General features: G+C 38.7%; 1 protein-coding gene across 1 annotated transcript in view; it reads left to right on the forward strand.

The window, feature by feature from the left end:
- HECW2 (HECT, C2 and WW domain containing E3 ubiquitin protein ligase 2) overlaps positions 1 to 14,657 on the forward strand; it is a 445,024-nt gene that overhangs the window by 93,516 nt on the left and 336,851 nt on the right. The window lies entirely within an intron of this gene.

Consider the following 14,657-nt stretch of genomic DNA (forward strand, 5'->3'; position numbering starts at 1 on the left):
AAAGCAGAATTTTATTTTCAAAAAAAAAAAAAAAAAAAAAGAAATGAGATAACTGTTTACACACAAAAAAACAAACCACACATTAGACTCAACAGTACTGTAAGAATGTGATCCAGACTCTAATAAGTAAACTTGAAAAAGAAAATGAATTTGCTGAATAGGTTGGGTGGAGGGAGTGAGAGAAAAAGGGCCTTTAGTGGAAGTATCCTGACACTGTTGGTGGTCTTGGAGTTGAATCACTGAATAACCCAAAGCCTGCTGTGAAAAGCTTTGTAAATCTAAATAAATTGTTAATAGAGGGGGAAGAATAGTGCATTGTAAAGTCAAGGCAATTGAAAATCTAAAAGACATTTGCCTTAGGATAATTGATCTAAAATATTGAAGGAAGATACATAATGGTTGTCCTTTATTTATTTATTATTGGTTGTAGAGTCTTTACAAGGGTAAATATTTTACATTAAAAACAAACATTTCAAAAAAAAAACAAACATTTCCAGAATAGTTTCACTTAACTATGGGTTTTAAGAAAACTAAAAGATGTTATTGTAATAATGCCCAGAGATGAGGACCAGAAGGACCGGCTCAAGATATGAAGCTTACCTACAAAGAGTGGTGAGTGCAGTTAGAGAAATAACTACACTAACAACTACCATGACGATGTTAATGCGTGAGAGAAGCAAAATGCCTGTCTTGAATACAGGTAGAGGATGGGGGAGAAGGGAGATGGGGGACATTGGTGGTGGGAATGTTGCACTGGTGAAGGTTTTTTTTTTTTTTTTTTTTTTGGTTTTTGGGCCACACCCTGTGACGCTCAGGGGTTACTCCTGGCTATGCGCTCAGAAGTTGCTCCTGGCTTCTTGGGGGACCATATGTGACGCCGGGGGATCGAACCGCGGTCCGTTCTAGGCTAGCACAGGCAAGGCAGGCACCTTACCTCCAGCGCCACTGCCCGGCCCCCTTTTTTTTTTTTTTTTTTTTTTTTTTTATGACCGAAACCCAACTACAATCATGTTTGTAATCATGGTATTTAAATACAGATATTATTAAAAAAAAAAAAACAAAAAACATTCCTAGCATTTCTTTGAGAAGGCTCCACTACTTGGCCTCACAAATCCTCCTGCACTGTCGCTAGCCCCAGGAAGCATGCTTAACTGACATTGCTTCTGCCTGGCTTTGTGTCACCACTCTGTCTCCACAGACTTTACCTCTCAGCTGGCTTCATTCACTTCCTCAGCTGTTTGGGCACTCCCTATGGGCAGTGGACTTTGTGGCTTCTTTTACCTGGGGCTTCTGTCCAGCCTCTGGTTTCTGGTTTCTGATGAGTATAGGGAATTGGGAGGACTCTAATGATGGCAGGCTGTTTTATGTCACACTGCAGGCCCCAAAGGTGATTCTGAAGGGCTCATTTCTCCTGACCTCTGTCTTTTCATTTCTTCATCAAGCTTTTTTAGAAATTCTACCTTGACTATCTACGAACTTGCAGCTATGCCCTTTAGATTGTAGGTACATTTTTTTTTTCCTCCTATATGATGCTAACCTGACAATCTGTGCTGGTTTTACCTTTACCTATTTTTTTCCCTGGAATATCCTTTGGTAATACTGTTTATTACTTTCATAATTCGCAATCAGATAATTATTCATGCACGAGGATGGGCCTTCACTCCTTCATTCCTCATAATTTTTTTCACCCCATTCTCTGTGTTGAGATGTAAATTAAGTTCTCACATATTGGTTGGATGGATAAAGCAATGGCATTGGTGGGTAGACAGAGGGTAGATAGTGGAATAAATTTGTGCCTTGGTAGTATACTCTACAGCAGTACATGAAAATGCCATTCTATTTGACTTTCAGAAAACTTATAGAAATATCTATTGGTGTTTTGGTAAATTTATTATATTCTTATCTTGGTGATTATTACAATTAGATATCTATGTAATACTTTATCAAATTTCACCAGTAATTTACTCATTACATTTTCAATAAATTACAAAGATTAAGTTTTAGAGATTTTCCTAGAGCTAGGTAAGTTCTCACCACTAATTGCTAATAATTTTAATTCTGAAAAAAAAAATAAGTTACCATTAAATTTGTTTCATACCAATCAAAACAGTAGTGCTGCCAAGTAATTAGAACAATGTTTCCAAAGCTTTTCTTGTGCTTTTGATCACACCCTAAAAAATTTATGGCTGAGTGGATAAAATGATTTATTTCCTATATTTTTTGAAATAACTACTAAAATACTACTTTAAAAAACCAACACTGAGTACATAATCATTAAGAATAACAAGTATATTTTTATTTATTATTTTTATTAGTTTTTGGTTTTGGGCCACACCTGGCAGTGCTCAGGGGATACTTGTGGCTCTGTGCTCAGAAATCGCTCCTGGAAGGCGTGGGGGACTATATCGGATGCCAGGAATTGAACCCGGGTTTGTCCAGGTCTGCTGTGTGAAGGCTCTACTGCTGTGCTATAGCTCCAGCCCCCAAATATGTTTTTAAAAGAATGTTAATAATACTATTAAACCTTTTTGCTTTCTTACATATGTGCAAGAGCTATATTTAAACAATTAGGGGCCAAAGCAATATGTAGGACAATTGCTCTGGTATTCAGGAGTAATTCTAGAGTGCAGAGTTCAGAGTAACTCCTGAACACTGCCACTTATGGTGGGAAAGTATATGTAAGCACTTAATAATTCATTTTTGCCCCAATTTTGGTAGAAATCTATATAGGGATGGTGGTGGTGGTGCCTAATAAGAAGTGCTCAGGGTGGGTGCTGGGGGCCACTCTGAGTGAGAGTTGGCCCATCTATGCAGAGCTGAAGGACTGGTTCTTGCTTGGTCCAGTGGTGTAATGCTGTGTGGGGCTACCTGGAGCACCCCAGTAATGCTTGAAAGTTTCCAACTTTATAGCCAGAGGTGCTAAGGGTTCAGTGTAGTGCTGGCTTCAAACTCTCTTCTGCCTGGAAAACATTTGTCCAGCCCTAGAAAATGTATAAATAAATAGTAGTGCTCATTTTTAAGCCCAAGAAATTCTAAGGGCCAGGGAAGTGGTCAGTGAAGGGCTGGCATGTTTGAGACTTGGGTAGAAAGCCGGTTAACTACCCCTCATTAAAAAAAAGGAAAAGAAGGAAGAAATATTGTAGGAATGGAGGGAACCAAGACCAGACAGCCGTATGTACATTAAGTAGAAATAAAAAAATGATCATATTTAAACACAAAATCCAAAGCCAACAACAACAGAATCGACACCCAATCTACAACATGCTAGACACAGAGGGGACCACTTGTACAAGCAGCCTGGGAGTTAAAGGAAGGGTATATGGGATGCATGCTGGGAACAGGGGTGGAGGGAGGACAACATTGGTGGTGGGAATGCCCCTGATTCAATGTCACTATGTACCTAAAAAATTACTGTGAAAGATTTGTAATCCACTTTGGTCAAAATAAAAATTAAAAAAAAAATCCCACTTGTCCAAAAAAAAAAATTATAGGAATAATAGCAATAGACAAAAGAGGCTAAATGGATGAGGAATGAAAGGACCCAGAATCCTCTTCACCAAGTGAGGCACTTTCTGGGGCCAAGGAGCTGTGGGCAGAGGCAAAGAAAGGGAGCAGAGGGGCCTGCTAGGGTCATTTGCATATTCTCAGAAACATTAGTGGGAGGCTGGGATGGAGGAATTAAATCTGTCCAAGAATCAAAATACTGTTCTTATTATATCCCACCTCCGCATCCTCCCCACGGCACTCCACACACACTGGCACTTTTTATAACCCGACCATGTGGATCACCAGCCTCCAAGTGCATCGGTTGCAACTGAAACATCCAGTCGTTTTCTTTTGCAGGCTCTTCAGTTGTGATCTTCAAAAATGTGTTTACTGGTTGAATTTTATAATTAGTATTTTAGCTTTGCCCCAGGGAAGGGTGGAAATATTTTTGCCTGTTTGTCTGGAGCCTCCCCAGGAGGTGATGAAAACAAGCTTCTCCATTTGACCCATGGTTGCCCTTTAACTGCCCTTTTCTCTTTGCTGCAGTGATAGTCAAGTCAAGGAATAGGAGACAGGTTAGAAGAAAATAAGTACTGAGATTTAATGACAGAAAAGGGAAGTTCCATTTTGATGTCTCCTTTCACTTTTCTGAAATCAGTGAGAGTTGTGCAAGTTTCAGAGGCATAAAAATAATTGTTTGTGTAACATATTTCCCTTTCTCCCTCCCTAAAACAGAAATTGTATAAATGATGTAAGTGAAAAACTATTTAAAATACATGGCATTTATTTTTACATTATCCAAGACAATGAATCCAGGATTCCAGTGCGTGTTATATCCAAAGTAGAATATTAATGTTGCAAGAAAAAAATAGCTGTACAGTATGTGTGTTTGTGTGTGTGTGTGTGTGTGTGTGTTGAGAGTAATCATTTGATCCTGCATGGTGGTAAAATGAATATACCAACTTTCTTTTTTTTCCTTTTTTTAAATTTTTTATTTTTAATTATGAGAACAATAATGCAAAGAAAGAGGACAAGGTAATGTTACAGTGGAAGGACAATCACCCATAAACAGAGTTCTCAGAAGAAATCCCCTTGCTGATGGCTAAATTTTGAACTTATAGTCAAAGAACATTAAGAAAAATAAAACAGAAATCATGTACAATTACTTTGTCCACAAGTCCCCAGATTGTACGACATTATAACTTTTCTTAGCAGTACACAAAGCAATATAAGGCCATGAAATTTATGTGACTCCTTTTTTTTTTAAATAATATCTTTACTTAAACACCAAGATTACAAACATATTAGTAGTTGTTTTTTTTTTTCTTTTTGTAAAGAACACCACCCATCACCAGTGACTCCTTAAACAGTGAAGGCATAGTACTTTTTTTTTACATTTTCATGCATATGCATATTAGTTTAAGTTAACATCAAAAGTTTAAGTGGTTTTTTTTTTTTTTTAAGGTTTAGAGTCAAAGGAGCACAGTAAAAAAAAAAGTGATAGAGTGGCAAATATCGTTTGCATAGGCCCACCAAAATATGGGGGACATGGAAAGGAAAAGCCTTGGCCTAAACACAAGGAGACCCTACCCCTGAAGTTTCCTGGCATAAGACCAACTCTAGGCTCCAGGCAAAGTAGTTTGTTCAATCCAAGTCATTGTCTGTAGTGCCAATACAGGTTTATTTTTCATGCAGTCTCTATTGTTGGCATCAGGTTTCTGTATTAATGATCCTAGAATCTGCATACCCTACATTAAAGTCAGGCTGGTGTGAAACATCCTCTCGTTTCACCTCACAATTAAAGGGCAATGCAGAAAGCCCTGTCCAGTAAGCAGGTTGTTGTTAAGTCTTCTCATTGTTAAGGGAAGTCTCTTTTGAATAGGTCGATGTCAGTAGGGTCTTGTGGAGGATTGCTTCCAGGTGATGTTATAGACAACCTTGGATGTTTCATAGATGGCTTCCCTAGATCAGGGGTGAATGGAGAATGCTCATTCTTCTGAGGTCTGTGCCAGGTCATTATGTCAGTGTTCAGGGGAATACACCAACTTTTCTACTTGTGAGAAGAGTCCTGATAGAGGAAGCTGACCTTCCTCTTAATCATGACTCTTCAATCAGATATCATGTTTAGGTAAGTTTTAGTTTCCCATAGAAATGTTGTTTTATTTTTTAATTAAATCACCACGAGATCTCTCTCTCTCTCTCTCTCTCTCTCTCTCTCTCTCTCTCTCTCTCTCTCTCTCTCTCTTTTAGGTATTGTAATTTGCAGCACGATTACTGAAGTGGTATCATGCATACCACTTTACTTCCTTTCAGCACCCAGGTCTTGTTTAGAGTGATCATTTCCAACTATTATTGTCCTACTGCCCTCTTATCTGTCTTAACTGTACTCCTCACCATTATTGTTCGAGGGTATTATTCTCATACTAGTCTTTTTTGGGGGAGAGGGGATTTTGAGTGTTGCTCAGAAATTACTCCTAGCTCTGCACTCAGAAATCACTCCTGGCAGGCTAGGGGGACCATATGGGATGCCTGGAATCGAACCAGGGTCTGTCCTGGGTTGGCCGCGTGCAAGACAAATGCCCTGCTGCTGTGCTATAGCTTCAGCCCCTAATCATTTTTTTTTTAATCTTGCAGATGAGTGTCCCATAGAAATGTTTTAATTTAGTGACAAATTTGTAGGGTGTAAATCAGTGAAAAAGAGCCCTGAGCTTGGAATCCTATTTAGATCATCATCTCTTCTAGGCCAGACTTTCTTCTTGCTACAGCTGACATTTTGAACTGGTGCATTATTTTTTGTGGGATGCTGTCCTGTGTATGATTGTAGGATGTTTAATCACACCCCTGGCTGTCAGTTGCAGTCACCCAGTCACGACAATCCAAAGTATCCTCATGTGTTGCCAAAATGGTTCCTGCTGCAGAGAACCGATCTAAACATATGCACTGGGGACTTAGTTACGTAACAGCCCTCAGCCTGTTTCCACTCCATATGTGGGTGCTTCTTCAAAAGAGTGAATGTCTTCTCTTGAGTGTTCTGTGATCTAACTACATGTGTCTTTATTTAGATGTGTGCATATATGTGTAAATCTGTTCTGTTAACATTCATCTTGTTTTTTTTTTTTTTCAGTGCTCTTATGCTTTTTATTTTTGGAAATAAAACCTGATTGATCTTAATGTATCATTTCTTCCCCCTTTGGACCCACGTACTCCATCCCTTCCCTGAGTGAAGGCCGCAGCATTGAAATGTGCTATCCACCTCTGTCTCTTCCTGCAGTCTTTATTTCCTGCATGCAGCTAATCACCATCTGACATACTATAAATTTCATCCTTTCCCTTCCAAAGCAAAATCCCACAGGAAACTCATGACCAGGGAGAAGAGGAGGCAGAGTGGTGGGGGTGAGGAAACTTCATCTGTTTTGTTGACTAATAGCTCCAGTGCTTGGCCTATAAATGGACCTTTTTTTAATACTTGTGGAGTGAGCACATGCATATTTTTCTAGAAAACTATCTACTTGGCTTACAGTTCTAAATGTGTTGTCACCAGGGGCTGCAGTGATAGTACAGCGAGTAGGAGACTTTCTTTGCAAGCAGCTGACCTTGGCATCATCCTCAGCATCCCTTATGGCCTTGTCTGAGCACAAGGCCAGGAGTAAACCATGACCACCTCCCAGACATGAAAAACAGGAGGGGCCAGAGCGGTAGGACAGCAGGTAGTACATTTGCCTTGCAAGTGGCCTACCCGGGTTCGTACTCATATATCCCAGAAGTCCCCTGAGCTCACAGGAGTGATTCCCGAGTGCAGACCCTGAAGTAAACCCAAACAGCCTGAGTGTGGACCCAAAACCTCCAAACTTCCAAACAAACAGAAACAAGTTTATTGTCACCAATCTGTGCATTATTTCTTTGAGGGGGTAGAGCACACACCCAGCAGTGATCAGGGGCTACTTTGGGCTTGGTACTGGGGGGATGGGGGAGGGTTACTCCCACCCAGATTGCATGATGAGGAGGGGAAAAAAAAAACAATGTAGTGCCAGAAATTGAGCCTGGCACCTCACATTTAAGCCAGAGCCCAGCTCTACATCTCCACATATCATTTAGCAGTTGTCTTCCTTTCTCATTTTTACTCTTGTTTATCTGTGAGATTTTTGTTCCTTTTTTTTTTTTTTCTTTCTGGTTTTTGGGCCACACCGGGCTGTGCTCAGGGGTTACTCCTGGCTATCTGCTAAGAAATAGCTCCTGGCAGGCACGGGGGACCATATGGGACACCGGGATTCGAACCAACCACCTTTGGTCCTGGATTGGCTGCTTGCAAGGCAAATGCCGCTGTGCTATCTCTCCGGGCCCTTTGTTCCTTTTTTTTTTTTTTTTTTCCAAAATTAGATTAGTCTGTGATATACTCTATTAGTGGTTTCAGATTGTCTTTGGATCATTCATCAAGTTATTTTGTTCTTCCAAACTATCATTGTTGAAACAGTAACTTTGGAGTTTCACAGGCACAGATAGAACTCTGAGTCTTATCATAGATTTCTAACTTTGCAGTCTTGTGTCCTTGCATAATCTTTCTGATAAAAATTTAGGTACTTACCAATGTTCATAGTTTTGTGAAAAGTCAGTGAGAACATGAAAACTTGAAATTTCTGAACATGAACATACAAAGCATGTTAAAAACGTCCTCCTCCAAAATTTGATGTATGATTTGTAAGGGCAAGTATGGTTATTATTTGCTCCCAAACATGTCACAAATGTATTTATGTTTAAAGGAGATATACCGGGAAGAATATAGGAATGTGCACTTAGTTTCTTGGAAGCCAGGACTGCGATGAGAAAGGAGAGAGCTGTATTCTAGATGAAAGCATCACAGACACAGATTATAACATAATGTAGTGGTTTGTGGACCCAAGGGCTAGCATAGACCTGTTATTAATTTCCTTTTGCTCAGACCCTTTTCTCGGTGGGTCGACTGAGAAGGAGGAGGACAGTGAATTGCTAGAATGATCACACGAGCCAAGCTCCCTACCAGATGTCTGTGGCTCAGAGGAGTCGAGCAAGTGAGTTCAGGAGGTGCAAAGGGTATGATTCCCTTTGTCAAGAAGTGCTTAAATGGGCACACTGGCGAGATGGTACACTCTCATAGCTGAATAGTGACTCTATGATTCATTCAGTTAAGTAAACAATGATTTGCACCCAGTCTACTCTGCCAGATGCTGAGCTGGGCTCTGGGGATTAGTGATGAATAGCCTCAGATCTCCAGTATTTGAATGCCTATTGACTATTTCCCCATAAATGTTTATTAGTACGGGGTGGAATGTTAGTCGAATGTCACCATTTGGATTGCTTCTTTGGATGAGATGCTGAGATTCCAGAATATGGTGGTACAAAGAAAAGTGCATGTGAAAGGAGGCTGGGAAATTTATTCAGATCACTTGAAAAAATTTTGGGAGGCACAATTTGGTATGAATATATTAAGCAAACATAACTTGGGAGAGTCTGTAGATTCTAGGATTGGGATTCGGGAATAATATTTGATAGACTTATAAAAACTTCTGTGCTCACATTTCTCCTTCCTTTAGATTGTTAAGACCTTCAGACTGGTTTGCACTGGTCTCTGCCCTCAGGTGGGAATACACATCTGTGTGTCTTCTCTACTTGTCTGAGAATACTTGGAGGAATGAATCAAGACTACTTATCTTTTATTATGTTTCTTCTCAAACTTTCATAGTGTTTGGAAAACTGTGGGCAGCTACTCGATGCTTGCAAAGATAAAGTGATGCTATATATATATGGTTTTGGGGCACACCTGGGATGTGTAATCAGGGATTACTTCAGGCTTTATGCTCAGGGATCACTCCTGTAGGATTGAGGAGTTGACCATATGGGATGGAACTCTGGTCCTTTTTTCTTAAACTTTATTTATTGATTGATTGGTTTTTGGACCACAGCCATTGGTGCACAGGGGCCACTCCTGGCTCTGTGCTAGAAATCGCCCCAGGCAGGCTTGGTGGGACCATCTGGGATTGAACCAGGAATTGAACCGGGTCCCTTCTGGTCGGCCACAAGCAAGACAAATGCCCCACCACTTTGCTATCTCTCTAGCCTTGGAACTATGGTCTTATGTATGCAAGGCAATAATCACTGTATTATCTCTCTGGCCCTGCTGCTATATTTATAATGAATTGTTGTGATGTATAATAGATATATGGAAAAAAATCTACCCAACACTGGAGTAATTTACAACAAACTCGAACAGCTTTCTTTGTGCTGCTACTCTTTTGGAGTCAACTTTTAGAAGCATATGTATTATTTTACTGGCTAGTAAGGTTACATAGTATTGCATGCCTGTCATTTTACAAGGACCTAGCGTATTTGAGATTATTTATGAAGTAACATAAGCTTCTTGCAAAAAAAGTGTTAGGCATATCTGAATTGGAGATTTGATTATTTTTAACTCCAGTGGGAGTTCAATGGCAAATGAAGAGTGAAACTGGTTTAAAATATGGAAGAAAACATGTCAGAAGAGAATATGAGTGTAATAATTATAAAAATGCCTGGGGTTAGTCATAGCAATAGAACATAAACATAAGAATTACTATATATCTATGCATATATAAATGTATTATATGTAAAGACATGCATGCATCTAAACCTTACCCATTCTCCAGTTTATATGCGAGTTTTTCCTTGATCTTTTTTACATTTTAATTAAAATTGAAAACATTTTAAAATTCTTTGGTTTTGGAATACATCTGTGATGCTCAAGGTCTACTCCCAGTTGAGTGCTGGGTATCCTAGCAGTATTCAGGGTACCATTATTAAATGAAGATGGAACCTGGCCCAATTGCATCAAAACCTGTATTCTAGCTCTTTGAGCATTCTCCCCACGTTGTCCCCCCAAATATTTTTATAGATGTTTTCCCCTGCTTTGAATACCATCACTCTGTGCATCTCTTTAGAGGCACCTTGTATAGCAAAGTATTTTTATGTTGCATCTAACATTTCTCTAACCAGCTTATAGAATTTCTCAGTATAAACAATAATGTATGTTATATTTTACCAATTTGTTTTTGTCTTTGAACCACATCCGGCAGTGATCAGGGATTACTCCTGGCTTTGTGCTGAGGGATCACCCCTGACAAGTTTGAGGGACCCTACCCCCTGTATTATTGCTCTGCCCCCTCTACCAATTTTTAGCGATCATTTATTATGTGTCATATACTGGTGCTTTGCCTTTTCATGCTGTTATTTACTTAGTCTTCTACCAATTCTGAATGAGAGAAATTACCACATTTTATGGGGGATTGGAATAGACATATGGAGACTGCAGAGCAGGTGCAAAGACTCAGATTGTAAAAATCAGTATTTGTATTGAATCTCTTCCTCTTTCCATGTATAGAAGGTTCCTATGGAATCCTCCGTAGAGTGTTTTATATTTGGGTAGCTTCCAACAATATTGGTGAGCTGACTATGCATTTCCTACACGCTCACTTAAAGAGAGCCTGCACATAAAAATGTTCTGGATAGTTGATATAGTTTTTAAATTTCTGGATTTCATATATTCAGTTGTTTACTGGGCAACCATTAGTATCCCTGATTATATTGGAATCATCTACCACTGCCTGCTCCTCTGTTGGCAAACAGTAGAAACCTGTTGTATGCTCCGAAACTGCAAATATAAGTACCATCTACTCAATTAGTTCAAGCAGTGTGGAAATATTCTTCAGCTGCCCGTGTCCCCTGCCCATATAACTGAATATTGAATTCTGAAATTTTTTTTTTTTTTTTTTGGTTTTTGGGTCACACCTGGCAGTGCTCAGGGGTTATTCCTGGCTCCAGGCTCAGAAATTGCTCCTGGCAGGCACAGGGGACCATATGGGGCGCCGGGATTCGAACCGATGACCTCCTGCATGAAAGGCAAACGCCTTACCTCCATGCTATCTCTCCGGCCCCGAATTCTGAAAATTTTAAAGCTTAAATATTTGTTGACTCTGCACCATCTTGTCTCTCCAGTAAAGTAATTATTTTTGCTTTCAGGTTTTCCCCTTTCAGTATTATTATATGCATTCTTCAGAATCCCATTTTAACATAGACATATGAATATAATATTTTCTAGCTGCTAGATTTCTTTTGGGAAATTCCCACAGTCCTCTCGCCAGCATGGCATGCATCTTTATTACATTAATTTTGCTGTTTCAAGCAAGTTATGCTTTCAGATATTTGTGCTTTGGGACTAGAGACTATTTTTTTTCCCTTTCTTGGAACTCTCTGCCTGGAGAATTTTGATTTACCCATCAAGACTGAACTTGACTGGAGTCTGTGAGACATGACTAAAGTGGGTGTGTGTGGGTTTGGAACACTTTCAGCAAAGCTCATAGTTGAAACTGGAATCATATCTACTTGCATGGATTTTTCTTCTTTTAGATGATGATCAGTTTGTGCTTGTAAGTCTAGCGCTATCACATATAAACACTCAACTAATGTTTAGCAAGGAAGTCAATTACTTAGATTAATTAATTAGCAACCCCTCCCCCTATATTTAGAAACTAAAGATAAATCTATGACTGTAATCTCATTCTTTTCTAATAAACATTTACTATGCGAATATTCAGACCAACTTGAAATAGTATTTTTTTCTTCTCTCCCTTAAAGTATTGCCATTTGGGCCTTTTGATATACAAAAGAATATATATATTTTTTTTTAAAAAATAGAGAGATGGATAATAGCTAATACACTGATACCGGATTTGCAATTGGAAAGAAAATTGGATTGAAAATTCAGATATCGGGGCCGGGCGGTGGCGCTAAAGGCAAGGTGTCTGCCTTGCCAGCGCTAGCCTAGGACGGACCGCGGTTCGATCCCCCGGTGTCCCATATGGTCCCCCAAAGCCAGGAGCGACTTCTGAGCGCATAGCCAGGAGTAACCCCTGAGCGTCACTGGGTGTGGCCCAAAAACCAAAAAAAAAAAAAAAAAAAAGAAAATTCAGATATCAAAGATTCAGTTGTTAAAAAGTATTGCCATAGGTAGCAAAGAATAATCTGAATTTCTGCTTATGGTATTACCTAATGATTGCTATAGGTAATAAAGACCGAATAAGAATGTTTTCTTGTTGTATTATCTGATTGTCTAATTTTGTCAGATATATTCAGGAAGATTTTCTCAAATATCATGAATAGAATTATTTCCATCAGCGATTCCTATTTTAGTTCCCTATTCTATAGAACAGGTATTTCAGTCCTTTATGTCAAGTTTTTTGTCAAAGTTACAGTTACTGTTTGCTTTTTAATATCAAAATTTCATACATTCTTATTTTTGTCATTAAAATAGTCAGTCAGATTTTGTCAATAAAATTTTGTGGTTAAAGAAAAAAATTTGTGGTTAAAGAAGGGCAGTTTCTCTGGCTGTCTGAAAGGTATGCCAGATAAAACCAATAATAGCAAAAGATGCAGACACATTGCCACTGAGGTTAATCGCTGTTGAGAGCACTTTTTTTTTTTTTCATTTAGCCTTTCTTTTAAATCTCAGCAAAGGAACACATGGGTTTTTTCTTATCCCCTTTAACTTCTTTGCTCCTTAGAAAGAAAAATGTTCTTCTTCTTGGTCACCCAAACCAAGATTTGTGACCTTGGAAGGAGAACAGATTAACAGGATGGTGAAATCATTTGTAGTTAGATAACTTCATTAAGTCAGTCGCCTGGCAATTTATGACATAGAACACCCGTGTAAAAGGGGGGGAGGCACGGTACAAGACCAGGATACCAGAGGTCTTAGACTGAAGGGACATCAGAAAAAGGTCAGAAGTGGGCCATAGATTGAAAAGGTTGAGAAACACTGACACGAATAGTTAAGTTATTTTTCTGATTTGCCTTCTCTGAGCTACTTGCAGTTTCTGCCATTCCACATGGCACTTGCTGTTTTCTTCCTTAGTTTGAGCGAGAAACTTTCATTTTAAAGAGACACAAAATTTGTCCTGTTTCTGTCAGAACATCCTGCATCATGAGGATCCCCAGTCTGGGAAGATGATCCATCTTTTATCGATGCCAGTCAGATAACAAAGCAATTATTGGTGTGCTATACAAGTACCTATTGTTTCCATAATACTCTGTGTTAATCTGCACATTTTGTACCAAGCAATATTACTATCAAATTAATTTGCTTTTCTCTATTTACTGCAATGTTTTTGTAATGTTCAAACAGTGATTTTGTGTGTGTAAAATGATTTGCAAATTGTGATATTTTAAAAACCAGGATATTGGGGCCGGAGAGATAGCATGGAGGTAAGGCGTTTGCCTTTCATGCAGAAGGTCATTGGTTCAAATCCTGGCATCCCATATGGTACCCGGAGCCTGCTAGGAGTGATTTCTGAGCATAGAGCCAGGAGTAACCCCAGAGCACTGCTGGGTGTGACCCCCCCAAAAAACAAAAACAAACAAACAAACAAACAAAAAAACCCCAGGATATTATGGTAGTTGTAAAAACACAAAATTTTATCTAAATTTGGAGATACTAGCCTATCTATTTAAAAATGTTTTTATGAAATGGTTTATCTCTTAATCATATTAAAATTTTAAGTGACATCTTAAAAGTTTATCTGAAAATAATACTTATTCTTTATAATTATTATTTTTATCTTCGAAAATAATTTATTTGGGGCAAATTTATTAAAAAGCAGTAGCTTTTTGTTCTTTAATAATATTTCCTTTGGTGGACATAGCATATATTATTTCAACATTGGATAGACATTTGAATTGCTTTCTACCTTTTAACTGTTAATTAATGGTATTCTGACTTTCATGGTAAATTTTTTTTTCATTTCTCTTGAGTAGCTTTCTAGGTATGAAATGTCAGAATTGCATGTATGTTGAACTTTTAAAGGAAATGTCTAGTTTTTAGTTCCCTTAGTTCTATTTGTATAGACTCTCTCATCTTCTGATAGAGTTCTTCTTTGAGTTGGATGAATTGTTCGTCTATGGATTTCTTAATTTCTTTGGTTAGTGAGTCTTTGAATTACATTGCTAAGACACTAAATGCAGATTTTAGGTCCTCATTTATGGGGTTTGTGCACTTTGAAGGACTTGAAAATCTGCTAGGATTTCTCTCCATGTCCCCAACTGCTAATGTCTTCCTAGTTTCCCATTGTTCTTTCCATAGGGTGAGTTGGGGTGCTGGAGTTTCAGGGTTT

The sequence above is a fragment of the Suncus etruscus genome, chromosome 5 (genome assembly GCF_024139225.1).
Source record: "Suncus etruscus isolate mSunEtr1 chromosome 5, mSunEtr1.pri.cur, whole genome shotgun sequence".
Taxonomy (NCBI): Eukaryota; Metazoa; Chordata; class Mammalia; order Eulipotyphla; family Soricidae; genus Suncus; species Suncus etruscus.